Raw genomic sequence first — 27052 nt, 5'->3', positions numbered from 1 at the left:
TTAGGCAGGTGGTAGCTGTTGTATGACCCTATAGTTATAGTGAGTTATTCTCTGCTTATGAGTGCAAGATAAACAAAAAGGAGAGGAGAAAAATCATCTTTGCTGAATAAATTCCCATTCCTCTTTTGCTGACTCACACACTAAACTTAAACTGCTTTGAGGGCCAGACCACTCATCACATAACATAACAGCCACAAGCTCTTTCTCTGCTTGTTCTAGCCAAGTACTAAACTCAAAATAAATTAGGCTATAGTGCAATAAAGCAAGATGAGAGTTTTTCTCTTGCTTTTTTATTTTATGCCAATTTATGTTTATGAAAAGTCTCTGAACATGCATAGTCAAACTGCATTAGAGATGATATAGAAGGTTCTTCAATCTTCAGTAACATTAGTATTTGGCAGGTAGCCTAGTGGTTAGAGCATTGGGCCAGTAACTGAAAGTTTGCTGGATCGAATCCCTGAGCTGACAAGGTAAAATTCTGTTGTTCTGCCCCTGAGCAAGGTAGTTAACCCACTGTTCCCCGGGCGTTGTGGATGTCGACTAAGACAGCTCCCTGCACCTCTCTAATTCAGAGGGGTTGGGTTGAATGCGGAAGACACATTTCAGTTGAATACATTCAGTTGGACAACTGACTAGGTATCCCCCTTTCCCTATTCATACTGCCGCTTCTGGTTGATTGGATATGGGGATGCACAGCCTACGTTCAGCAGAAATAACAGGGGGAAATATTCAGCTTCCCTGTATGATGATGAATCTATTCGGCTCAAACACTGTTCAAATCAGAACCTCGAAATCCCTCACAAAATTATTCCACTGTCACAAAGGAAACATAAGGTGATCACCACATTATTTTGGGGAGATTGAAAACCCTAATTGGTCTACACGGACAAGTTCTTGCTTGGTTAAGATCTTATCTGTCAGAAAGATATCAGTTTGTATCTGTGTATGGTTTGTCCCTTGATAAATTAATGGTACGTTTCAGTGTTCTTCAATGTTCCAATTAAGGACCACTATTGTTTTCACTATATAGGCTACCTCTTGGTGATGTCATTCAGAAACACACTGTCAACTTTCACTGCTATGCAGACGACCCACAGCTGTACATTTCGATGAAACTTGGTGAAGCCCCAAAATGGTCTACCTTAGAAGCCTATGTTTCAGACATAAGGAAGTGAATGGTTGGAAATGTTTTATTTTTAAACTCAGACAAAACAGAGATGCTAGTTCTACGTCCCAAGAAACAAAGACACCTGCTGTTTGATCTGACAATTCATCTCAATGGTTGTACAGTCATCTCAAATAAAACCGTGAAGGACCTTGGCGTTACTCTGGACCCTGATCTCTCTTTTGACAACCTTTTTTCTTTCTTGTCTCAGTCTCCAGTATCTATGCTGCAATAGTCTATGTGCCGGGGCTAAAGTCTGTTCTATCTGGTGTAATTCCCCTATCTTATTTGGTGTCCTGTGTGATCTTAAGTATTTTCTCTCTCTCTCTCTCTCTCTCTCGCTCTCTCTCTCGCTCTCTCTCTCGCTCTCTGGCCTGACAACTCCTGGCTGTCCCCAGGTCACCTGGTCGTGCTGCTGATCAAGTTTCTGCTGTTCTGCCTGTGGCTATGGAACCCTGACCCTGAGGTGCTGACCTGTTGTTGATTATTGACTGCTGGTCATCTATGAACGCGTAAACATCTTGAAGAATAACCTGGCCTTAATGGCCATGTACTCTTATAATCTCCACTGTGCACAGCAAGAAGAGGACTGTCCACCCCTCAGAGCCTGGTTCCTCTCTAGGTTTCTTCCTAGGTTCCTGACTTTCAAGGGAGTTTTTCCTAGTCATTCACCGTGCTTCTACATCTGCATTGCTTGCTCATTGGGGTTTTAGGCTGGGTTTCTGTATAAGCACTTTGTGAAATCTGTTGATGTAAAAAGAGCTTTATAAATACATTAAATGCAATGGTGTGGCCAAAACCACATTCCTGCTTCGTGTGAGTGCAGCTATTAACATACTGTAAATACCATAGTATATAGACAAACAAAATAAGGACAGCAATTCAAACTGTACAGGAGCTTCTCATCTAAACCATATTGCACATAGTGTTGCACACTTGATTAATGCAATGATTCACAAATATGTGGATATTTTAAAAGCCTTTCATTTTCAATTTGGCTAATAGTCTATTGGTATTAAAGAGGCAGTGCAGTCAAACACGTGATTTTCATTTTTATAATATTATTTTTATACTATGAGGTCACAAAACAAAATTATGATAATGCCCTTTTAGTGTAAGAGCTTTTTGGCCCACAGCATGACATCACAATCTGATCTGATTATTTTGACCAATGCCCAGTCATCTTTTATTTGCATATGTATCCTCCTATTTTTAAGGGGTAAATGGGATAGTCACTAGAGTCTAGACGATCCTATACGCCAATCAGGGCTGTGTATGTAAATATGGCAAAAGAAGGCTCAGGGAAATAGATGTGCCTAAACTTTTGACTGATACTGTATTTGGAGTTACTTTCAATAAATAATAAATATGTGGTGTAGATGTTTCCCACACTACCGCAGGAGGTAGTGTGGGAGAGAGATTTGAATCTAAAATAGAGATTTGAAACTTGATCCGTCTCTTTGCACTACACAAGTACCTCTTTCTGTCGTCAAAGTCGTGTTGTGTAAAGAGGACCTAAACTGTGATTTCCTGCAGAATCAAACCATGTCAATTTGGGACCTGCAATTTTGGGGGTGGATTTTGGGACCTGTCCTCTATTTCTATAAATAATCAGTGGTGGAAAAAGTAACTAATTGTCATTCTTGAGTAAAAGTAAAGATACCTTAATAGAAAATGACAAGTAAAAGTGAAAGTCACCCAGTAAAATACTACTTGAGTAAAAGTCTAAACGTATTTGGTTCTCAATATACTTAAGTATCAAAAGTAAATGTACTTGCTAAAATATACTTACGTATCAAAAGTAAAAGTATAAATAATTTCAAATTCCAAAAAACCAGATGGTACCATTTCCTTGTTTTTTTATTTACAGACAACGAGGGGCACACTCCAACACCAGATCAGAGGCAGTAGAGATGACCAGGGATGTTCTCTTGCGTGAATTGAACCATTTTCCTGTCCTGCTAAGCATTCAAAATGTAAAGAGTACTTTGGGGTGTCAGGGAAAATGTATGGAGTAAAAAGTACATAATTCTCTTTAGGAATGTAGTAAAGTAAAGTACAGATACCCCAAAAAACGACTTAATTAGTACTTCAAGGATTTTTACTTAGACCAATATTATTTACAGTGGTGTAAAGTCCTATCTGAAAAGACCTGCAACAGTCATCTGTTATGTACGCTACTGCCATTACTGCTGACCAGGCTGTTACAGCTGCAATCTGATTTTGTTGCCTTGCATAAAGCCCTTGTTGATTTAATATTGGTACATAATGCGGGAAAAACTAAATGTACAGTATGTTGTTTTCTAATTCTCATAGAAATATTTCAGATGGTTTACACATTTATGCATTGGATGGTTCTTTCATCGAGCAAGTTCCCGATGTTAAGATGGGATGTGTCTGTATCTGCTGTATCTTGTAGTTTATTTTCTGCTTTTCATTGAATTATCATGTTTGTGAGTTGTTTGTTCTCAGAGCAACATTGAGAATGATACCCTGGTCTTAATTGGGCTCCCCTGAATAAATACAAGTTAAATAAATGTAAAGAAAGCCAGTTTAATACGCTTTCCAAACTAAGTCAGGTATGGTGAGTGATCAGTATTCAGAGTCACAGTGACAATTACATTCCAGTCACAGCCAAGTCTCCTCTCCAGACCATAAGACTCTTCATACACATGGCCAAACAGAGGGAGACACACATAGAGAGAGGAGAAGAACTCAACAGGTCCTGGGGCTTCATTTATCAAAGGTGCGTGTGCACAAAAAAATACTCCTTGCATGCACCAGTTTTCCTGCAGAGATTGGTATTTATCCAAGTGTGCCGCTCTCCACAAAGATCTCAAACCATTCATGCGCACAACTTCTACAAGGTTGATCAACTTATTGCAAGTAAATAGGCTTATTGTTCATTTTGGCTAAATTTTGGGGTGTTCATTTTGGGATGTTTGATGCGCAGGAATTATAATAACGGTAGGCTAATAAAAACATTAAAACATACGTCTAATGATAAAACAGATGCATTTGCCGTTGGTCATCTAATATGTTTATTTAACTTTTATTATATAGGCCTAAATCATAATCATATTGCAGGACAGGTCTCTCTTTTTCTGACATACGGTAATTAATTTAAATTATTCCCGCTACACAACAAATAGTAGGATATTTATGTCTCTGTAATCTTCTAACTCATCATCATTCACGATTCATTCAGGATTATCTGTAATCATGGTACAATGCACATTAATGCCCAAGTGTTTAGAAACATTTTCTATGCTTACTTACAATAAAAGTTACTCAAAAATTAAATACAGTGACTTGCGAAAGTATTCACCCCTCTTGGCATTTTTCCGATTTTGTTGCCTTACAACCTGGAATTAAAATTGTTTTTTTGGGGGGGGGTGTATCATTTGATTTACACAACATGCCTACCACTTTGAAGATGCTCAATATTTTTTGTGCATCTTCAAAGTCAATCACTTGTAGAGCCACCTTTTGGAGCAATTATAGCTGCAAGTCTCTTGGGGTATGTCTCTATAAGCTTTGTCACGTTCCTGACCTGTTTTCTGTTATTTTTGTATGTGTTTAGTTGGTCAGGATGTGAGTTGGGGTGGGCATTCTATGTTTTGTGTATCTATGTTAAGTGTCAGTGTTAATTGACCTTGTATGGCTCTCAATCAGAGGCAGGTGGTTTACGTTTTCCTCTGATTGAGAACCATATATATAGGTAGGTTGTTTCACATTGTTTGTTGTGGGTGGTTGTCTTCCGTGTCTGTGTATGTTGCACCATACGGGACTGTTTCGGTTTGTTTGTTTGTTCGTTTGCTGTAGTCTGTACCTGTTCGTGCGTTCTTCGTGTTATATGTAAGTTCTCATAGTTCAGGTCTGTCTACGTTCGTTTGTTATTTTGTAGTTTGTTGAAGTGTTTTCGGTTTTCGTCTTTACTTTAATAAACATGTATATGTCAAACTATCACGCTGCGCTTTGGTCGGACGACCGTTACAAGCTTGGTACATCTACTGGGATTTATGCCCATTCTTCAAGGCAAAACTGGTCCAGCTCCTTCAAGTTGGATGGGTTCCACTGGTGTACAGCAATCTTTAAGTCATACCACAGATTCTCAATTGGATTGAGGTCTGGGCTTTGACTTGGCCATTCCAAGACATTTAAATGTTTCCCCTTAAACCACCTGAGTGTTGCTTTAGCAGTATGCTTAGGGTTATTGTCCTGCTGGAAGGTGAACCTCTGTCCCAGTTTCAAATCTCAGGAAGACTGAAACAGGTTTCCCCTCAAGAATTTCCCTGTATTTAGCGCCATCCATCATTCCTTCAATTCTGACCAGTTTCCCAGTCCCTGAAGATGAAAAACATCCCCACAGCATGATGCTGCCACCACCATGCTTCACTGTGGGGATGGTGTTCTCGGGGTGATGAGAGGTGTTGGGTTTGCACCAGACATAGCGTTTTCTTTGATGGCCAAAAAGCTAAATTTTAGTCTGATCTGACCAGAGTACCTTCTTCCATATGTTAGGGGAGTCTCCCACATCCCTTTTGGCGAACACCAAATGTGTTCGCTTATTTTTTTCTTTAAGCAATGGCTTTTTTTCTGGCCACTCTTCCATAAAGCCCAGCTCTGTGGGGTGTACTGCTTAAAGTGGGCGTATGGACAGATACTCCAATCTCCGCTGTGGAGCTTTGCAGCTCCTTCAGGGTTATCTTTGGGCTCTTTGTTGCTTCTCTGATTAATGCCCTCATTACCTGGTCCGTGAGTTTTGGTGGGTGGCCCTCTCTTGGAATGTTTGTTGTGGTGACATATTCTTTCCATTTATTAATAATGGATTTAATGATGCTCCGTGGGATGTTCAAAGTTTCTGATATTTTTTTATAACCCAACCCTGATCTGTACTTCTCCACAACTCTGTCCCTGACCTGTTTGGAGAGTTCATTGGTCTTCATGGTGCTGCTTGCTTGGTGGTGCCACTTGCATAGTGGTGTTCCACTCTGCGGCCTTTCAGAACAGGTGTATATATACTGAGATCATGTGACACTTCGATTGCACACAGGTGAACATTATTTAACTAATTATGTGACTTCTGAAGGTAATTGGTTGCACCAGATCTTATTTAGGGGCTTCATAACAAAGGGGTGAATACATATGCACTCACCAGTTTTCAATTTTGGGGAATTTTTTGAAACAAGTAATTTTTTCATTTCACTTCACCAATTTGGACTATTTTGTGTGTCAATTACATGAAATCCAAATAAAAATCTATTTAAATTACAGGTTGTAATACAACAAAATAGGAAAAACGCCAAGGGGGATGAATACTTTTGCAAGGCACTGTAATACATTATCTACCATTCATTTCTATTGGGCATAAAATAATATGAAACAACCAAAACAAACAGCAAATGCATCCAACAAATTTGTAAAGTCACATGGTTGATGTAGTCATTACGTGCTATGAATATGGGACCAAATGCTTAACTTTAATACACACTTTAATCCCCAATACTTTTGGTCTCCTAAAATGGGGGGACTATGTACAAAATTACTGTAATTTCTAAACATATGGATGAAAATACCATCCAATTAAAGCTGACAGTCCGCACTTCATCCTCATAGTCATTGTATCAAATCCAAAGTGCTGGAGTACAGAGCCAAAACAACAACAAATATGTCAATGTCCCAATACTTTTTACAGCTCACTACATATTCCGGACTCGGACATTGCTTGTTCTGATATTTCTTAATTAAAATTTTGGGGGATTTGTGTGTATTGTTTTGTATTGTTAGGTGTTACTGCACTGTTGGTGGTAGAAACATAAGCATTTCGCAGCACCTGCAACAACAAATATAATAGGGATAGGTTCCCGCTGACGGGACGCCTATCCCCATTAATTAACAACATCCAGTGAAATTGGAGGGCGCGCAATTAAAATAGATCAGCGTAATATTAAACATTTATGAACATACAAGTATCTTATATCGGTTAAAAGCTTAAATTCTTGTTAATCTAACTGCATTGCCCGATTGACAATAGGCTTTACAGTGAAAGCATACCATCCGATTGTTAGAGGATGGCGCCCCACAACAAAATCTTTTTCAACCAGCACAGGCTTCATAAAATCACAAAGAGCGATTAAATAAATCACTTACTTTTGAAAATCTTCCTCTGTTGGCAATCCCAAGGTTACCAGCTACAACATGAATTGTCATTTTGTTAGAAAAAATTATTTTTTATATCCCCAAAAGTCTGTTTAGTTGGCGCCATCGATTTCAGTAATCCACTCGTTCAACATGCAGACAAAGGAATCCAAAAAGCTACCGCTAAACTGTTCAAACAAGTCAAACTATGTTTCTATTCAATCCTCAGGTACCCTAAAATTTAAATAAACTATAATATTTAATACGGAAAGAAGTATGTTCGATAGAAAACAAAAATGAGCAAACTGATTTTTAGACAGACTGATTTTCCACTGTGACTCTTTGTACCAAAACTCAAAATTCTTCCTCGTTTTGGAAGAAACAAGCCTGAAACCTTGAACATAGACAGTTGACATTTATTGAAAGCCATAGGAATTGCGATCTGGGAGCTAAAATTGCATAGCTTTCCAATATAAGAGTCTGGGACGTAATTTTTTTTCTACTATTCTGGTTGGTTTATCTTTGGATTTTCTCCTAACATATCAATTGTATTATAGTCTCATACATTATTTTAACATTTCTACAAACTGCAAAGAGTTTTCTATCCAATGCAACCAATTATATGCATATCCTGGCTTCTGGGCCTGAGTAACAGGCAGTAGATTAACAAACTACAGTTTTGGCAAGACGGTTAGGACAACACAATTGTTTACAGACAGATTATTTCACTTATAACTCACTGTATCACAATTCCAGTGTGTCAGAAGTTTACATACACTGTGCCTTTAAACAGCTTGGAAAATTCCAGAAAGGGATGTCAAGGCTTTAGAAGCTTCTGATAGCCTAATTGACATAATTTGAGTCAATTGGAGGTGTGCCTGTGGATGTATTTCAAGGCCTACCTTCAAATTCAGTGCCTCTTTGCTTGACATCATGGGAAAATGAAAAGAAATCAGCCAAGACCTCAGAAAACAAATTGTAGACCACCACAAGTCTGGTTCATCCTTGGGAGCAATTTCCAAACGCCTGAAGGTACCACTTTCAAACATTTCGGGTTCAAACGCCAGACGACGGTTTGCAACTGCACATGGGAACAAAGATCGTACTTTTTGGAGACATGTCCTCTGGTCTGATGAAATAAAAATAGAACTGTTTGGCCATAATGACCAATGTTATGTTTGGAGGAAAAAGAGGGACGCTTGCAAGCCGAAGAACACCATCCCAACCGTGAAGCACGGGGGTGGCAGCATCATGTTGTGGGGGTGCTTTTCTGCAGGAGGGACTGGTGCACTTCACAAAATAGATGGCATCATGAGGATCATATAATGAAGCAACATCTCAAGACATCAGTCACGAAGTTAAAGCTTGGTCGCAAACGGGTCTTCCAAATGGACAATGACCTCAAGCATACTTCCAAAGTTGTGGCAAAATGGCTTAAGGACAACAAAGTCAAGGTATTGGAGTGGCCATCACAAAGCCCTGACTTCAATCATTTAAAAGATTTGTGGGCAGAATTGAAAAAGTGTGTGTGAGCAAGGAGGACTACAAACCTGACTTAGTTACACCAGCTTTGTCAGGAGGAATGGGCCAAAATTCACCCAACTTATTGTAGGATGCTTGTGGAAGGCTACCCAAAATGTTTGACCCAAGTTAAACAATTTGAAGGCAATGCTACCAAATACTAATTGAGTGTATGTAAACTTCTGACCCACTGGAAATGTGATGAAAGAAATAAAAGTTGAAATAAATTATTCTCTCTACTATTATTCTGACATTTCATATTCTTAAAACAAAGGGGTGATCCTAACTGACCTAAAACAGGGAATGTTTACTGGGATTAAATGTCAGGAATTGTGAAAAACTTTAAATGTATTTGGCGAAGGTGTACGTAAACTTCTGACTTCAACTGTCTCTATAAAACTCCTGAGAAGAGAGGCACGGCAGGTCAGAGTACTGATGTCTGTTGAAAATACAGGAGGCTTTAGCGTGCTATAACACATAAAACAGGCAGAGCGCAGAACACATGCTGCCTCTGGGCAGATGAAACACTCACATCAAAACACATCCATCCCTCTCCAAATCGATTCAGTACTGAGGCGCGTAACAGACAGAAAGGGCTGGAGCCATGCATACTCCTCCTGCTGCTTCCGCCATGCTGGAGCAATAATCTGAGCCCATGGAGTCACCAGACTGGCCAGTCCCATTTCAAATGCCACATTCATAACCTGGAGCCATTCTCACTACAGCTTCTGCTGCTGCTGCTCGCATCAACAGCAGGGAATAGTGTTCAAGTGCTCTGCTTGTTCTGGCTGACAGACAATGATGACTGGCAATGTTGTGTCCGTCTGTTCACCAACAAACACACTACTGGTTCAACAAACAGCTTGATTTCATTTAGCTCTCAATATTGTCAGCAGTGTGATACACATGTCCATTGTCTTACCTGTTTATGTCTGTATATTCTCCTCTTACTGTTTTCCTGAAAAATAGGAAAGGACCTTTAAAATGACAAAGAAAACATAAACATCCTAATTAACACCCTACCCATTTCAGGATTTGAAATAAAATATTCTTTTTTTACTTGAAACTTGTCATAGTCACTGGCACACTAAACTTCATAGTGCTGTGGATGCCATCTTTCTGCATAAGTAAACTGAATTAAACTTTCAGCTGCATGAGTATGCATCATGAATATCAATTATTCCTAAAGTGGAGCTGTGAAAATGTGCAGGCAGTTCCATTGTGTGGGCTGATGGAAATGCACACGGGCGGTTAACATCACAGGTTAATGCCAGAACAAAGCTACCAGGAAAATTCTTACTTTGGGGGCTGGGTGAATTGATATGTATGTCAACATACACTGAGTGTAGAAAATATAAGGAACACCTGCTCTTTCCATGACATAGACTGACCAGGTGAATCCAGGTGAAAGCTATGATCACTTATTGATGTCACTTGTTAAATCCACTTCAATCAAGCGGAAGGGGAGGAGACAGATTAAAGAAGGATTTTTAAGCCTTGAGACAATTGAGACATGGAATGTGTATTTGTGCCATTCAGAGGGTGAATGGGCAAGACAAAATATTTAAGTGCTTTTGAACAGTGTATGGTACTAGGTGCCAGGTGCACCAGTTTAAATGTGTCAAGAACTTCAACACTGCTGGGTTATTCACAAAACAGTTTCCCGTGTGTATCAAGAATGGTCCACCACCCTAAGGACATCCAGGACAACGTGACACAACTGTGGGAAGCATTGGAGTGAACATGGGCCAGCATCCCTGTTGTTAGGTTCTTATTTTTCAGAGTAAATAACTCACGGACACTAGAGAAGCTTAAACCAAGTGTAATCATTCCCCAAAGGTTCTGTACAGCTGTAAACAGACAGCAAAACATTTCAGACATCACAGTTTATATGCATCCTACTTAAGACACTCCTTCTCTCCAATCCTTACATCGTATGGTTCAACGGAAAGAGGGTAACATGATACTAAACCCTTATTACTCTCTTAAGGGAATCTGTCCTCACCTCCTGACCTCAACCCCTCCATCTAATCCACAGATGTCCATCTGTCTCCCCTGTATCAACACGCTGCTCTGCTCCCGTCCCCCAACACATTCCAACACATTCCACAGCTATCTGTCTTTCTACAGAGACCCAGTCTCTTTCTCCTTGGATTCTATGCTTCTTCCCTATCATTTATTTAATATCTCAATGTTCAAAATGACGAATCCAACACCGTGGAACTCTTTCGACACCTTGTAGAGTCCATGCCCTGACAAATTGAGGCTGTTCTGAGGGCAAAAGGGGGTGCAACTCAATATTAGGAAGGTATTCCTTATGTTTTGTACACTCAGTGTAAATAGTCACACACATAGTATGCACACAAATTTCAACATAATTCAAATAGCATGCTAAAAATCTACATATATATATATATATATATATAAATGTATATATATATATATATATATATAAGCAACACAATATCACACTCAATTTGTGCAAATATGTACATAAAGTATTTCAGCAGATTTTGTGCATTTTTGTGCATTTCTGTGAAAAGACACACATTTTTGTGTGACTTCATTCATAGGAAAAAAAATTTTTGGGGGGGAAATTTCAGATTTGTTTTTTGAAAGTTATTAGAGCAATATATGTGTCACGTTCTGACCATAGTTCTTTTGTATTTTCTTTGTTTTAGTGTGGTCAGGGCGTGAGTTGGGTGGGTTATCTATGTTTTGTGTTTCTATGTTGGGTTTGTCGTTTGGCCTGATATGGTTCTCAATCAGAAGCAGTTGTTTGTCATTGTCTCTGATTGGGAACCATATTTAGGTAGCCTGTTTTGTCTTTTGGTTTGTGGGTGTTTGTCTTCCGTGTCAGTGTTTGTCGCCACACGGTACTGTTTCGTTTGTTCACATCGTTTATTGTTTTGTTTAGTGTTCTGAGTTTATTAAAAACATCATCATGAACACTTACCACGCTGCGCTTTGGTCCTCCTCCCTTTCTCCCGAAGACGATCGTTACAATATGATGAGCAATGGTGGTCTATACTGACTTTTTTGTGTGCCACATTTATTTATATAAAAAAATGAACGTGTTAAAAACCCAATATTGTTAATCAACCAGGTTGTCACCAAAATAATTAAAATATAATAGTAGCCTTACTTTGTTTTTTTTATAATGCCAATATTGTTTTCTATGCTTGTTTTCGCTTAATACTTTGGGATACTGGTGCACTTGTAGTCAGAAAGGCCCTTTTTCGTGTTGGCAACAGTAGGTCTACACGATTTCCTTCATTTCATATTTCGCATTTCATATTTCGTGTACATTACATCATTCCTTCAATAATGCAATTTATACAAGGCTATGTCGATTTCTATGAGGGTTGCCAGATTGGGAAAAGAAATACAGATTTTTATTTTATTTTACATTATTTGATTGGGGAATGGGGATACATTTTTATGATGGGAAATTATAATACACACCATAATACCACATACATGCACACAAACACTTACACACACACTCACTTTGTTTGTCCTCGTGTTATAGCCAACTCTTGACTTTTGTATGAATTATTTTTAATAAAATATTTGTTGTTTTCATGTATTCATTATCTTTAACTGGTTAAATGTTTGCAGTTTTCATTTCAGTAATGATTAACATGGTTAAATAGTCGTTGATAATGCTTACATATCTTGCATTACTCATCTCATATGTATATAATGTTTTTCTATACTATTCTACTGTATCTTAGTCCGTTCTGCTCTGACATCGCTCGTCCATATTTATATAGCCTTAATTCATTCCTACTTAGATTTGTGTGTATTGGGTATGTGTTTTGTAATTTGCTAGATATTACTTGTTAGATATTACTGCACTGTCAGAGCTAGAAGCACAAGCATTTCGCTACACCTGCAATAACATCTGCTAATCACGTGTATGTGACCAATAAAATTAGATTTGAAGTTGTAGAAACATCTCAAGGATGATCAATGGAAACAGGATGCACCTGAGCTCAATTTCGAGTCTCATTGCAAAGGGTCTGAATAACTATGTAAATAAGGTATTTCTGTTTTTTACCTGTTTTCGCTTTGTCATTATGGGGTATTGTGTGTAGATTGATGAGGAATAACATATATTTAATCAATTTTAGAATAAGGCTGCAAGATAATGTGGAAAAAGGGAAGGGGTCTGAATACTTTCGAATGCACTGTATAACATGATTGACACGACCATTAAAATCATCATGAAACGGCCTTGGAAGTGCCATAAGTGTAAGCCAACATAATTCATTATTTTACATGAACCTGTTTAACTGCATTGATATTTTAACATTGTATAATGATAGGAGACAGGCGGAGGAATATGAAATACGTTTTTTTATTTCTCTACTGAAAATTGAGTACGTCATGAACATGACGGGGACGAAGCCCAAAACAGGGATATGTATATAATACAGGGCTGTAACCCAAACAAAGAGCGAGTTGTAAGCCTCTAAAAAATACACGGGACGAGACCCATAATAACAATACGAGACACCGAGAACTTTGAAAGCTTCTTCAAGTGCTTTCGCAAAAACTATCAAGCTCTATGATGAAACTGGCTGTCATAAGGTCCGTCACAGGAAAGGAAGACCCACAGTTACCTCTGCTGCAGAGGATGAGATCATTAGAGTTACCAGCCTCAGAAACTGCAGCCACAATAAATGCTTCATAGAGTTCAAGTAATAGACACATCTCAAGGAGTGAGAGGAGAGGAGGACAGCGTGAGGAGACAGCGTGAATCAGGCCTTCATGGTCGAATTGCTGCAAAGAAACCACTAGTAAAGGACACCAATAATAAGAAGAAAATTGCTTGGGCCAAGAAACACGAGCAATGGACATTATACCGTTGGAAATCTGTACTTTGGTCTGATTAGTTCAAATTTTAGATTTTTGGTTCCAATCACTGCGTTTTTGGGAGACGCACGGATGATCTCTGCATGTGTGGTTCCCACCATGAAGCATGGAGGAGTGGGTGTGATGGTATGGGGGTGCTTTGCTTGTGACACTGTCTGTGATTTATTTAGAATTAAAAGGCACACTTAACCAGCATGACTACCACAGCATCCGATCTGGTTTGCGCCTAGTGGGACTATCATCAAGGCAAAGGATGGCTACTTTGAAGAATCTAAAATCTAAAATATAGTTTGATTTGTTTAACACTTTTTTGGTTACTACATGATTCCATATGTGTTACTTCATAGTGTTGATGTCTTCACTATTATTCTACAACGTAGAAAATAGAAAAAATTAAGAACAACTCTTGAATGAGTAGGTGTGTCCAAACTTTCGACTGGTATAGTACTTTTAGCAACATGAAATCTTAATAAAATCTGGTCATATACATCCCCAGGACAAACATGAACCCTTATTTTTTATATTTTGGGGGGGACACGTGTGTACTTAGATATGGTCATTATCAAGTTTTCATATATTCATAGAATGTTTGGGAATGACAACAATATAGAGTGGGAAAGCGGCCTTGTGTTTGGATAATTAATAGACACTGCTATAAATAAAATCTAATAAAAACATCTGTCTTGTCCAGGGCCGGACCATAGCCAAATAGGGCTTCAGTATGCCTATATGCAAATAAGGCATTTGCCACATGGGCCTGTCAACATTCACTTTGAACTAGGTTGTGCTCTGGTACAGGTAACCTGGTAACCATTTCGTATTATTATGTACGTAAACCCGAGACACTTCATTTAGTATGCTATGTATTAATTTGTGAATGACCATCATGAATTACAAATCTTACTATATGTTACACATTTGCAAAACCAATATGTTAGAAATTTGTGAAACTTACAATATGTTAGGAATTTACTAAACCTATGATGTTACGAATTCTAGCTAGGTGGCTAACATTAGCTAGCTGGCTAATGTTTGCTAGGCTAACGGTTAGGGTTAGGGGTTCGGGTTAAGGTTAGGGTTAAATTTAGGAGTAAGGTTAAAAGGGTTAACGTTAAGGGAAGGGTTAGCTAAAAGGGTTAATGTTAGGGTTAGCTAAAAGGTTCAGGGGAAGGGTTAGCTGACATGCTAAGTAGAAAAGTGCTAATAAGCAAAAAAGCTAAAGTTGTCCCATGATGAGATTAGAACTCACAACCTGTGGGTTGCTAGACATTTGCGTTATACGCCCAGCCATCCACCCTGACCAGCCACCCTACAATTGTTTTTGCCGTAAGCATCTGTCTTACCCCAAAATTGGGATAGCTGGTAGCCTTTGTGGTTAGCGTGTTGGGCGAGTAACCAAAAGGTTGCTAGATCAAATCCTCAAGCTGACAAGGTAAAAATATGTTGTTCTGCCCCTGAAAAAGGCAGTTAACACACTGTTCCTACACCATCATTGTAAATAAGAATTTGTTCTTAATAACCTCGACGCTAGGGGTCAGAGTTTTATTTTTTCCTAAAATATTGTTCCCAAGGTAAATGGACATTTTCTCTGGCCCAGATCGTAGAATATGCATATGCACAAATTTACAGATTAGGATAGAAAACACTCCAAAGTTTCCAAAACTGTCAAAATATTGTCTGTGAGTATAACAAAACGTATTCTGCAGACGAAAACATGAGAAAATATAACCCGGAAGTGATATTTAAAAATTTAAAGAAAACTGTGCTTTCTTCCATTTAAAGGGGTATCAACCACATTCCTTTCCCAATGGCTCCCTCAGGCTGTGACCAGGCTTTAGACATAGGTTCAGGCTTTTATTTTGAAAAATGAACGAGATTTTTCAAAAGGGGTCAGGTGTCCTCCGAATAGTTCCTGCGCGCGAGAGAGGAGGTCTCCATTTACCGTTTGTCTCTTAAAGAATAGGTTATGGTCCGGTTGAAATATTATCGATTAGGATAAGAGGATTGATTATAAAAAACATTTGACATGTTTCTACGACCATTACGGATACTTTTTGGAATTTGTCGAACGGAACACGGCTTGTTTTTCTCAATATAATGCGCAACCCAAATAACGTTTTTTTGTGATAAAAGTAATATTTATCGAACAAAAATAACATTTATTGTGTAACTGGGAGTCTCGTGAGTGGAAACATCCGAAGATTATCAAAGGTAAGCGATTCATTTTATTGCTTTTCTGACTTTCGTGATCAAGCTAACCAAGCTAATATAATGCTAGCTGTTGTAGCATTGAAAGCTACACTCACAAAAGCTGGGATTTCTTTCGCTGTAAAATATATTTTCAAAATCTGACACGATAGGTGGATTAATAACAAGCTAAGCTGTTTTTTGGTATATTTCACTTGTGATTGCATGATTATAAATATTTTTAGTAATATTTTTGCATTTGGCGCCCTGCAATTCTAGCGGTTGTTTAGGAAAGGGATCCCGCAAAAGGGATCCGTAGCGCAGAGAAGTTAACTGACTTGTCTAGTTAAATAAAGGTCAAATAAAATCTAATCATACCAAACGTAAAATATCATTCTAATTTGAGTGTCCTGGATTTACATTTACTATGTTACATCTAGTCTTGAGACCAGGCTGTAAAAGCAGCAGGACTTTAGATCATTAGAATGTATTCGCCAAAAGCCACAAAATACACCTTAATGGATTTCTGTAAATATGTAAATACCACGGTATACCTCTTACATTTGGGAACTTTACAGTCCTATTGATCAAACAACCATGAAAAGCTGGAGGTCAATTAAGGCAGTCCCACGCAACTCTCTGATTCAGAGGGGTTGGGTTAAATGCGGAAGACACATTTCAGTTGGACAACTGACTAGGTATCCCCATTTCCCTTTCAGTAGGCTCTCTTCCTCAGTTGCCTATGCACATCAACAAGATCAACAACTAATGTTAGCCATTAGTAGATTGCATAGATAAACGACGGGGAATAGTAACCCACGTTTTGACAACTGAATAGGAACTTGCCTGCCTGCCCACCCATTTGATTGATGCCAAATACATTTGATTGACAACTAAGAAATATGCCAACTGTGATTAACAGTCATTCATGTCCAGCATAGCTCGCAAGCAAAGTGATTTACTGCATCCATCTATTCTGCCAACAATGCCTTACTAAATCAAATCAAATCAAATCAAATTTTATTTGTCACATACACATGGTTAGCAGATGTTAATGCGAGTGTAGCGAAATGCTTGTGCTTCTAGTTCTGACAATGCAGTAATAACCAACGAGTAATCTAACCTAACAATTCCACAACTACTACCTTATACACACAAGTGTAAAAGGATAAAGAATATGTGCATAAAGATATATGAATGAGTGATGGTACAGAACAGCATAGGCAAGATGCAGTAGATGGTATCGAGTACAGTATATACATATGAGATGAGTAATGTAGGGTATATAATCATAACGTGGCATAGCTCAAAGTGGCTAGTGATACATGTATTACATAAAGATGGCAAGATGCAGTAGATGATATAGAGTACAGTATATACATATACATATGAGATGAGTAATGTAGGGTATGTAAACATTATATTAAGTGGCATTGTTTAAAGTGGCTAGTGATACATTTTTACATAAATTTCCATCAATTCCCATTATTAAAGTGGCTGGAGTTGAGTCAGTATGTTGGCAGCAGCCACTAAATGTTAGTGGTGGCTGTTTAACAGTCTGATGGCCTTGAGATAGAAGCTGTTTTTCAGTCTCTCGGTCCCTGCTTTGATGCACCTGTACTGACCTCGCCTTCTGGATGATAGCGGGGTGTACAGGCAGTGGCTAGGGTGGTTGTTGTCCTTGATGATCTTTATGGCCTTCCTGTGACATCGGGTGGTGTAGGTGTCCTGGTAGGGCAGGTAGTTTGCCCCCGGTGATGCGTTGTGCAGACTTCACTACCCTCTGGAGAGCCTTACGGTTGTGGGCGGAGCAGTTGCCGTACCAGGCGGTGATACAGCCCAACAGGATGCTCTCGATTGTGCATCTTTAGAAGTTTGTGAGTGCTTTTGGTGACAAGCCGAATTTTGTCAGCCTCCTGAGGTTGAAGAGGCGCTACTGCACCTTCTTCACTACACTGTCTGTGTGGGTAGACCAATTCAGTTTGTCCGTGATGTGTACACCGAGGAACTTAAAACTTACTACCCTCTCCACTACTGTCCCGTCGATGTGGATGAGGATAGAGGGGGTGCTCCCTCTGCTGTTTCCTGAAGTCCACAATCATCTCCTTTGTTTTGTTGACGTTGAGTGTGAGGTTATTTTCCTGACACCACACCCCGAGGACCCTCACCTCCTCCCTGTAGGCCATCTCGTCGTTGTTGGTAATCAAGCCTACCACTGTAGTGTCGTCCGCAAACTTGATGATTGAGTTGGAGGCGTGCACGGCCCTGCAGTCGTGGGTGAACAGGGAGTACAGGAGAGGGCTCAGAACGCACCCTTGTGGGGCCCCAGTGTTGAGGATCAGCGGGGTGGAGATGTTGTTACCTACCCTCACCACCTGGGCAGGGCGGGGTCGAGACCCAGGGTCTCGAGCTTGATGACGAGTTTGGAGGGTACTATGGTGTTAAATGCTGAGCTGTAGTCGATGAACAGCATTCTCACAGGTATTCCTCTGCTACTCTACATCATATAAATATTTAAACCTCTTATAAAGTTGGTGTGGTAGCATAAACTGGAAATTGTTTGTTTCATATCTTCAAAGTAGTTCAAATGCTGTCAGTTCCACTTTAAGCAGACTAACATTCTCTGCTTATCTTCCATCATGATGTTTAATCATATCCAGCCAAATGATGGCAGCAGCAGACAATATGACTTTCCACGATGTACAGTGGCAAGAAAAAGTATGTGAACCCTTTGGAAATACCTGGATTTTGGTCATAAAATTTGATCTGATCTTCATCTAAGTCACAACAATAGACAAAAACATTCTGCTTAAACTAATAACACAAACAATATGTTTTCTTGTCTTTATTGAACACACCGTGTAAACATTCACAGTGCAGGGTGGGAAAAATATGTGAACCCTTGGATTTATTAACTGGTTGACCCTCCTTTGGCAGCAATAATCTCAACCAAACGTTTTCTGTAGTTGCGGATCAGACCTGCACAATGGTCAGGAGTAATTTTGGACCATTCCTCTTTACAAAACTGTTTCAGTTCAGCAATGCCTGGTGTGAACTGCTCTCTTGAGGTTATGCCACAGCATCTCAAATCGGGTTGAGGTCAGGACTCTGACTGGGCCACTCCAGAAGGTGTATTTTCTTCTGTTGTTGATTTACTTCTGTGTTTTGGGTCGTTGTCCTGTTGCATCACCCAACTTCTGTTGAGCTTCAATTGGCAGACAGATAGCCTTACATTCTCCTACAAAATATCTTGATAAACTTGGGAATTAATTTTTCTGTCAACGATAGCAAGCTGTCCAGGCCCTGAGGCAGCAAAGCAGCTCCAAACCATGAATCTCCTTCTACCGTACTTTACAGTTGGGATGAGGTTTTGATGTTGGTGTGCTGTGGAATTTTTGTCCACACAGTGTTGTGTGTTCCTTCCAAACAACTCAACTGTAGTTTCATCTGTCCACAGAATATTTAGCCAGTAGCGCTGTGGAACATCAACTTTTGCCAACTTTAGACGTGCAGCAAAAAAAAATTGGACAGCAGTGGCTTCTTAAGTGGTGTTCTACCATGAACACCATTCTTGTTAAGTGTTTTACGTATCGTACACTTGTCAATAGGGATGTTAGCATGTTCCAGAGATTTATGTAAGTCTTTAGCTGACACTTGAGGATTCTTCTTAACCTCATTGAGCATGCTGCGCTGTGCTCTTGCAGTCATCTTTGCAGGACGGCCACTCCTAGGGAGAGTAGCAACAGTACTGCACTTTATTTATAGACAATTTGTCTTACCGTGGACTGATGAACATCAAGGCTTTTAGAGACACTTTTGTAACCCTTTCCAGCTTTATGCAAGTCGACAATTTTTAATTGTAAGTCTTCTGAGATCTCTTTTGTTGGAGTAATGGTTCACATCAGGCAATGCTTCTTGTGAATAGCAAACTCAAATTTTGTGAGTGTTTTGATAGGGCAAGATAGCTCTAACCATCTCGTCTCATTGATTGGACTTCAGGTTAGCTGACACATGACTCACACAAGTCATTAGCTTAGGGGTTCACATACTTTTTCCAACCAAGACTGTGAATGTTTAAATTATGTATTCAATATAGACAAGAAAATACAATCATTTGTGTGTTATTAGTTTTAAGCACACAATGTGTGTCTACTGTTGTGACTTTGATGAAGATCAGATCAAATTTCATGACCAATTTATGCAGAAATCCAGGTAATTCCAAACGGTTCACAAACTTTTTCTTGCCACTGTAGTTTGAGAAAACGTATTCGTTTCAATAATTGATCTGCCAATGTATCTGCACCTCTGCACACAGGTGTGTCAGCTGCACAGCCAAAGACTGCATAACTAGCCCACTTCCTCTGGATGGTAAAATAGCATGGCCGTATTGGAGTTATCTCTAAGTGAGAGACAGGAGAAACGGCAGTAAAATACAGGGTTTATAAAGGCTGACAAGGGCTTTTCTTTTGGAAATCAATACATCAGCAAATCAGAAATACATTGCCAGAGAATACAGAGATAATAACTTATACCCTTATACTGTGGTAAAGAAAGCCTTCTTCTTCTTGAATCTATTGATTTTAGTATTTTTTGTTCATGTTATCTGCTTGATGTGCCTGTTACCAAAAGCTCAAACCCATGCAGGCTGTTGTTGTATGCCAAAAGTAAGGCCACAGCAAACTGACCCTCATTTTAGCTGAAGTTCAGAATATGAAGAGAATAATGAAGAGAAACTGGGAAAGATCCTAAAGCTTCACATCTCAGAGTGCAGTTGCTAGGCAGCATGTTCACCACCAGGTGTCTTTGTATAATACCATGACACGTTTCACCAAAATAATGTTGACTATAAAACCTCTCGGGCTATAGCACCTACACAGAACCCCTCGGACAACAGAACCGACACACATCCAGCTGATGACGATAGCTGTGATCCTCCATCTGCAGCATACAGAGAAACCTCTTCAAGCAGAACAGAGAGGAGGAGGAGGATGTTACTGTTATCTCACATCCAGCTTGCTCCACAGAGACTGGGGTGAAGTTCTGTGAACAGATCAAGTGACACATGCTGAGCATGTGCAATTCTATCGAACAGTGTTCTCCTAACTATCGTAAATACATCATAGGGCTTGACATTACACATGTAGTCATACATGACATTAGGCTAATGTTTTAAACATTATTAAAAATGATCTGGTTTTGGCTTCTCAGACACATGCAATAGTGCTGACTGATTAGTGCATTTTGAGGTCAGTTATCATTTTTTTTATCAAGATTTACTATTATGGTTCCGATTATTAAAAAAAAAGAACGGAATTTCAACACTGTAAAAACACAGAATAAAACAATGAATAAAAGTCCCATGATGGTAGTGACTGCCCACGACTGCTTATTAACCTTCAGTTAATTCACATTACTTTAACAAAACATTTGTTGTGTATAAAACATTTGTTTTATTTGACGACTTTATTATTTCATTCCAAATCATAATCTCATCTCTCTAGAGCTGCTGCCTATGCTGTCTGACAAAATCACTATTTTAGTAGTAAATAAGGCATATTTTTATGACTGCTGAATACCAGATATCAACCACGTAGATCATGTATTTTCAGGTAGAGATACCACACGAAGAAACTGCTCTCTATGTATCCCTTCTTGACCACACATTCATCTGTCTCTTATGTAGCAGGCATAAAAGAAACACAGACCGGAAAAGTAACCGTGCAATGGATTATGGTAGAACATTGGCCTGTTGGAAACTACAACTCCCTACTACATCGCACAGTTCGGATGTGATCTGATTTACCTCTAGAGAATATGCAGTGCAATGTGCACATTGAGCTCACAGAAAAAAACAGAAAAAATAATTGAACTGATGTAGGCCATGCAAACAATTTTTAATATTCAATTATTACATTTGAAACTTAAAAGTGAATGGGTAGAACTATCTAAATGTTTCATAACTAGAGCATACAAAATTGTTTACACAATCTCAAGAATAGCGAACACTAGAATGGCACCGGAGTGGATGGCTGCCGTTTTACCGGCTCCTAACCAAATGTGCTATTTTGTTAGTTTTTTCACGTTGTTTGTAACTTATTTTGTAATTTATTTCGTACATAATGTTGCTGCTACTGTCTCTTATGACAAAAATAACTTCTGGACATCAGAACAGCGATTACCCACCTCGAACTGTACAAAGATTTTTTCTATAACGAGTCCGACGTGAAGGATGTACTGCTTTTTCAGGAACAGGCCCAAATCCCCGTCATTTGGGTGAAGAAAAGACGGGGAAAAAGGGGGCGGAGGTCGGGCTACCTTCTGAGAATTCATAGGCTAGTGAGTAAACCCCAACTACCATCCGTTCTATTGGCCATCGTGCAATCATTGGAAAACAAAATGGATGACCTACGATCAAGAGTATTCTACCAACGAGACATTAAAAACGGTAATATTTTATGTTTCTACGAGTCATGGCTGAACAACAACACGGATAATATAGAGCTGGCGAGATTTTCCATGCATCAGCAGTACAGAGAAGCTACGTCTGGTAAGACGAAGGGTGAGGATGTATGTCTATTTGTCAATAACAGCTTGTATGCTGTCACGTCTACTCCCACTTCCTGGCTTCGTCCTGCGCATGGGGCCGCACGTCGTGGAGGGGTATTGTCACGTCTACTCCCGCTCCCCCTCTCCGGCACTCGACGTCGCTAGTTTACTTATCATTACACACACCTGCTACCATCGTTACATGCAGCTGTGCCTCATGAGACTCACATGGACTCCATCACTTCTATGATTACCTCCCCTATATCTGTCACTCCCTTTGATTCATTCCCCAGGCAGTATTAGTTATGTTTTTCATGTCCAGACGCTACTCTTGTTGTGTATTGTTCCATGTTTAATTAATTGTTAAATTCACCCCCTGTACTTGCTTCTGATTCATTGCTTGCCTGAGGTAGAGTACCATTTGATAAGCTGGAGACCACACCATCTACCAAGAGAGTTCTCAGCTATATTATTCGTAGCTGTCTACTTACAGTACCACCACAAACCGATGCTAAGTCTGCACTCAACCAGCTGTATAAGGCCATAAGCAAACAAGACTTTAATGCAGGCAAACTTAAATCAGTTTTACCTCTTTTGTACCAGCATGTCATATGTGCAACCAGAGGGAGAAAAAATATTTAGACCACCTACCTACACACAGAGATGCATACAAAGCTCTCCCTCACCCTCCATTTGGCAAATATGACTATAATTCTATCCTCCTGATTCCTGCTTACAAGCAAAAACTATAGCAGGAAGTACCAGTGACTCACTCAATACGGAAGTGATCAGATGATGAGGATGCTATGCTACAGGACTGTTTTGCTAGCACAGGCAGGAATATGTTCCAGGACTCATCCAATGACATTGAGGTGTACGCCACCTCAGTCATCGGCTTCATCAATAAGTGCATCGACGATGTCGTCCCCACAGCGACCGTACGTACATATCCCAACCAGAAGCCATGGATTACAGGCAACATCCGCATCGAGTTAAAGGCTAGAGCTGCCGCTTTCAAGGAGCAGGACTCTAATCCGGACGCTTAAAAGAAATCCCATTACTCCCTCAGACAAACCATCAAACAGGCAAAGCGTCAATACAGGATTACGATTGACTCCTACTACACTGGCTCTGACGTTCGTCGGATGTGGCAGGGCTCGAAAACTATTATGGACTACAAAGGAAAACCAGCTGTGAGCTGCCCAGTGACGCGAGCCTACTAGATGAGCTAAAAGCCTATTTTGCTGACTATTCTACCGATCCTTGACTTCGGCGATGTCATTTACAAAATAGCCTAGACAAAGGAGCTGATCGTGGACTATAGGAAAAGGAGGGCCGAACAGGCCCCCATTAACATTGACGGGGCTGTAGTGGAGCGGGTCGAGAGTTTCAAGTTCCTTGATGTCCACATCAGTCGTGAAGAGGACGCGACAACAACTTTTCACCCCTCGGGAGACTGAAAAGATTTGGCATGGGTCCCCAGAGCCTCAAAAGGTTATGCAGCTGAACCATCAAAAGCATCCTGACCGTCTGCATCACCGCCTGGTATGGCAACTGCTTGGCATCTGACCGTAAGGCACTACAGAGGGTAGTGCGTACGTCCCAGTACATAACTGGGGCTAAGCTTCCTTCCATCCAGGACCTATATACTAGGCGGTGTCAGAGGAAAGACGAAAAAATTGTCGAAGACTCCAGTCACCCAAGTCATAGACTCTTCTCTCTGCGACCCAACGGCAAGCTGTGCCAGAGCACCAAGTCTAGGACCAAAAGGCTCCTTAACAGCTTCTACCCCCAACTCATAAGACTGCTGAAAAATGTATAAAATGGCCACCCAAACTATTTTTTTATTTTTTTTATTTCACCTTTATTTAACCAGGTAGGCCAGCAAGTTCTCATTTACAACTGCGACCTGACCAAGATAAAGCAAAGCAATGTTGCAAAAACAACAACACAGAGTTACACATGGGATACGCAAACGTACAGTCAATAACACAATAGAAAAATCTATGTACTGTATGTGCAAATGTACTAAAATTAGGGAGGTAAGGCAATGAATAGGCCATAGAGGTGAAATAATTACAATTTAGCATCAACACTGGAGTGATAGATGTGCAGATGATGATGTGCAAGTAGAGATACTTGGGCACAAAAGAGCAAGAAGACAAATAACAATATGGGGATGAGGTAGTTGGGTGTGCTATTTACAGATTGACTGTGTACAGGTACAGTGATCGGTAAGCTGTTCTGACAGCTGATGCTTAAAGTTAGAGAGGGAGATAAAAGTCTCCAGCTTCAGTGATTTTTGCAATTCGTTCCAGTCATTGGCAGCAGAGGACTGTAAGGAAAGGCGGCCAAAGGAGAAGTTGGCTTTGGAGATGACCAGTGAAATATACCTGCTGGAGCGCGTGCTATGGGTGGGTGTTGCTATGGTGACCAGTGAGCTGAGATAAGGCAGAGGTTTACCTTGCAAAGACTTATAGATGACCTGGAGCCAGTGGGTTTGGTGACGAATATGAAGCGAGGGCCAGCCAACGAGAGCATACAGGTCGCAGTGGTGGGTAGTATATATATATATATATATATATATATTTTTTTTTTTTTACCGTTATTTTACCAGGTAAGTTGACTGAGAACACGTTCTCATTTGCAGCAACGACCTGGGGAATAGTTACAGGGGCGAGGAGGGGGATGAATGAGCCAATTGTAAACTGGGGATTATTAGGTGACCATAATGGTTTGAGGGCCAGATTGGGAATTTAGCCAGGACACCAGGGTTAACACCCCTACTCTTACGATAAGTGCCATGGGATCTTTAATGACCTCAGAGAGTCAGGACACTCGTTTAACGTCCCATCCGAAAGACGGCACCCTATAAAGGACAGTGTCCCCAATCACTGCCCTGGGGCATTGGGATATTTTTTTAGACCAGAGGAAAGAGTGCCTCCTACTGGCCCTCCAACACCACTTCCAGCAGCATCTGGTCTCCCATCCAGGGACTGACCAGGACCAACCCTGCTTAGCTTCAGAAGCAAGCCAGCAGTGGTATGCAGGGTGGTATGCTGCTGGCAATATGTGGCTTTGGTGACAAAACGGATGGCACTGTGATAGACTACATCCAGTTTGCTGAGTAGAGTGTTGGAGGCTATTTTGTAAATGACATCGCCGAAGTCAAGGATCGGTAGAATAGTCAGTTTTACGAGGCTATGTTTGGCAGCATGAGTGAAAGAGGCATTGTTGCGAAATAGGAAGCCGATTCTAGATTTCATTTTGGATTGGAGATGCTTAATGTGAGTCTGGAAGGAGAGTTTACAGTCTAACCAAACACCTAGGTATTTGTAGTTGTCCACATATTCTAAGTCAGAACCGTCCAGAGTAGTGATGCTAGTCGGGCGGGTGGATGTGGGCATCAATTGGTTGAAGAGCATGCGTTTTACTAGCATTTGAAAACAGTTAGAGGCCACGGAAGGAGTGTTGTATGGCATTGAAGCTCGTTTGGAGGTTTGTCAACACAGTGTCCAAAGAAGGGCCAGATGTATACAGAATGGTGTCATCTGCGTAGAGGTGGATCAGAGAATCATCAGCAGCAAGAGCGACATCATTGAAATAACCAGGGGAGGCAGTCATTTGAGAAACCAAGGCTGTTGAGTCTGCCGATAAGAATGCGGTGATTGACAGAGTCGAAAGCCTTGGCCAGGTCGATGAAGACGGATGTACAGTACTGTCTTTTATCGATGGCGGTTATGATATCGTTTAGGACCTTGAGCGTGGCTGAGGTGCACCCATGACCAGCTCGGAAACCAGATTGCATAGTGGAGAAGGTACGGTGGGTTTCGAAATGTTCTGTGATCTGTTTGTTAACTTGGCTTTCGAAGATTTTAGAAAGACAGGGCAGGATGGATCTATAACAGTTTTGGGTCTAGAGTGTCTCCACCTTTGAAGAGGGGGATGACCGCGGCAGCTTTCCAATCTTTGGGGATCTCAGACGATACGAAAGAGAGATTAAACAGGCTAGTAATTGTAAATTGTAATTATTCGCTCCTATGGCCTATTTATTGCCTACCTCCTCATGCCTTTTGCACACACTGTATATAGAATTTCTTTTTTCTGCTGTGTCATTGACTTGTTTATTGTGTTATTGGCTTGTTTATTGTTTACTCCATGTGTAACTCTGTGTTGTTGTCTGTGTCACACTGCTTTGCTTTATCTTGGCCAGGTCGCAGTTGCAAATGACAACTTGTTCTCAACTAGCCTACCTGGTTAAATAAAGGTGAAATGAAAATTAAATAAATACATCACCAGAGGAACAGAGGAGGAGTAGGATAAGGGTACGGCTAAAGGCTATACGAACTGGTCGTCTAGTGTGTTCGGGACAGAGAGTAAAAGGAGCAGATTTCTGGGCGTGGAAGAATAGATTCAAGGCATAATGTACAGACAAGGGTATGGTAGGATGTGAATACAGTGGAGGTAAACCTAGGCATTGAGTGGCGATGAGAGAGGTTTTGTCCCGAGGCACCAGTTAACTTCTTATGGCTGCAGGGGCAGTATTGAGTAGCTTGGATGCACAGAGGTGCCCAGAGTAAACGGCCTGGTCCTCAGTCATAGTTGCTAATA

General features: G+C 40.2%; 1 protein-coding gene across 3 annotated transcripts in view; it reads right to left on the bottom strand.

Annotated features, from left to right (window-relative positions):
* Positions 1–27052, bottom strand: part of LOC129815136 (rap1 GTPase-activating protein 1-like) — a 178727-nt gene that overhangs the window by 125886 nt on the left and 25789 nt on the right. Inside the window, exon 2 of one of the 3 annotated variants that reach the window (XM_055868557.1) lies at positions 9750–9785. The exons of the other annotated variants lie outside the window; for them this stretch is intronic. The gene's annotated coding sequence lies outside the window, so the exon portion shown is untranslated. The remainder of the gene's footprint in view (positions 1–9749; positions 9786–27052) is intronic. 3 annotated transcript variants of the gene reach the window in all.

The sequence above is a fragment of the Salvelinus fontinalis genome, chromosome 18 (genome assembly GCF_029448725.1).
Source record: "Salvelinus fontinalis isolate EN_2023a chromosome 18, ASM2944872v1, whole genome shotgun sequence".
In the NCBI taxonomy this organism is placed as follows: Eukaryota; Metazoa; Chordata; class Actinopteri; order Salmoniformes; family Salmonidae; genus Salvelinus; species Salvelinus fontinalis.
This window is presented reverse-complemented; position numbering and strand designations above follow the sequence as displayed.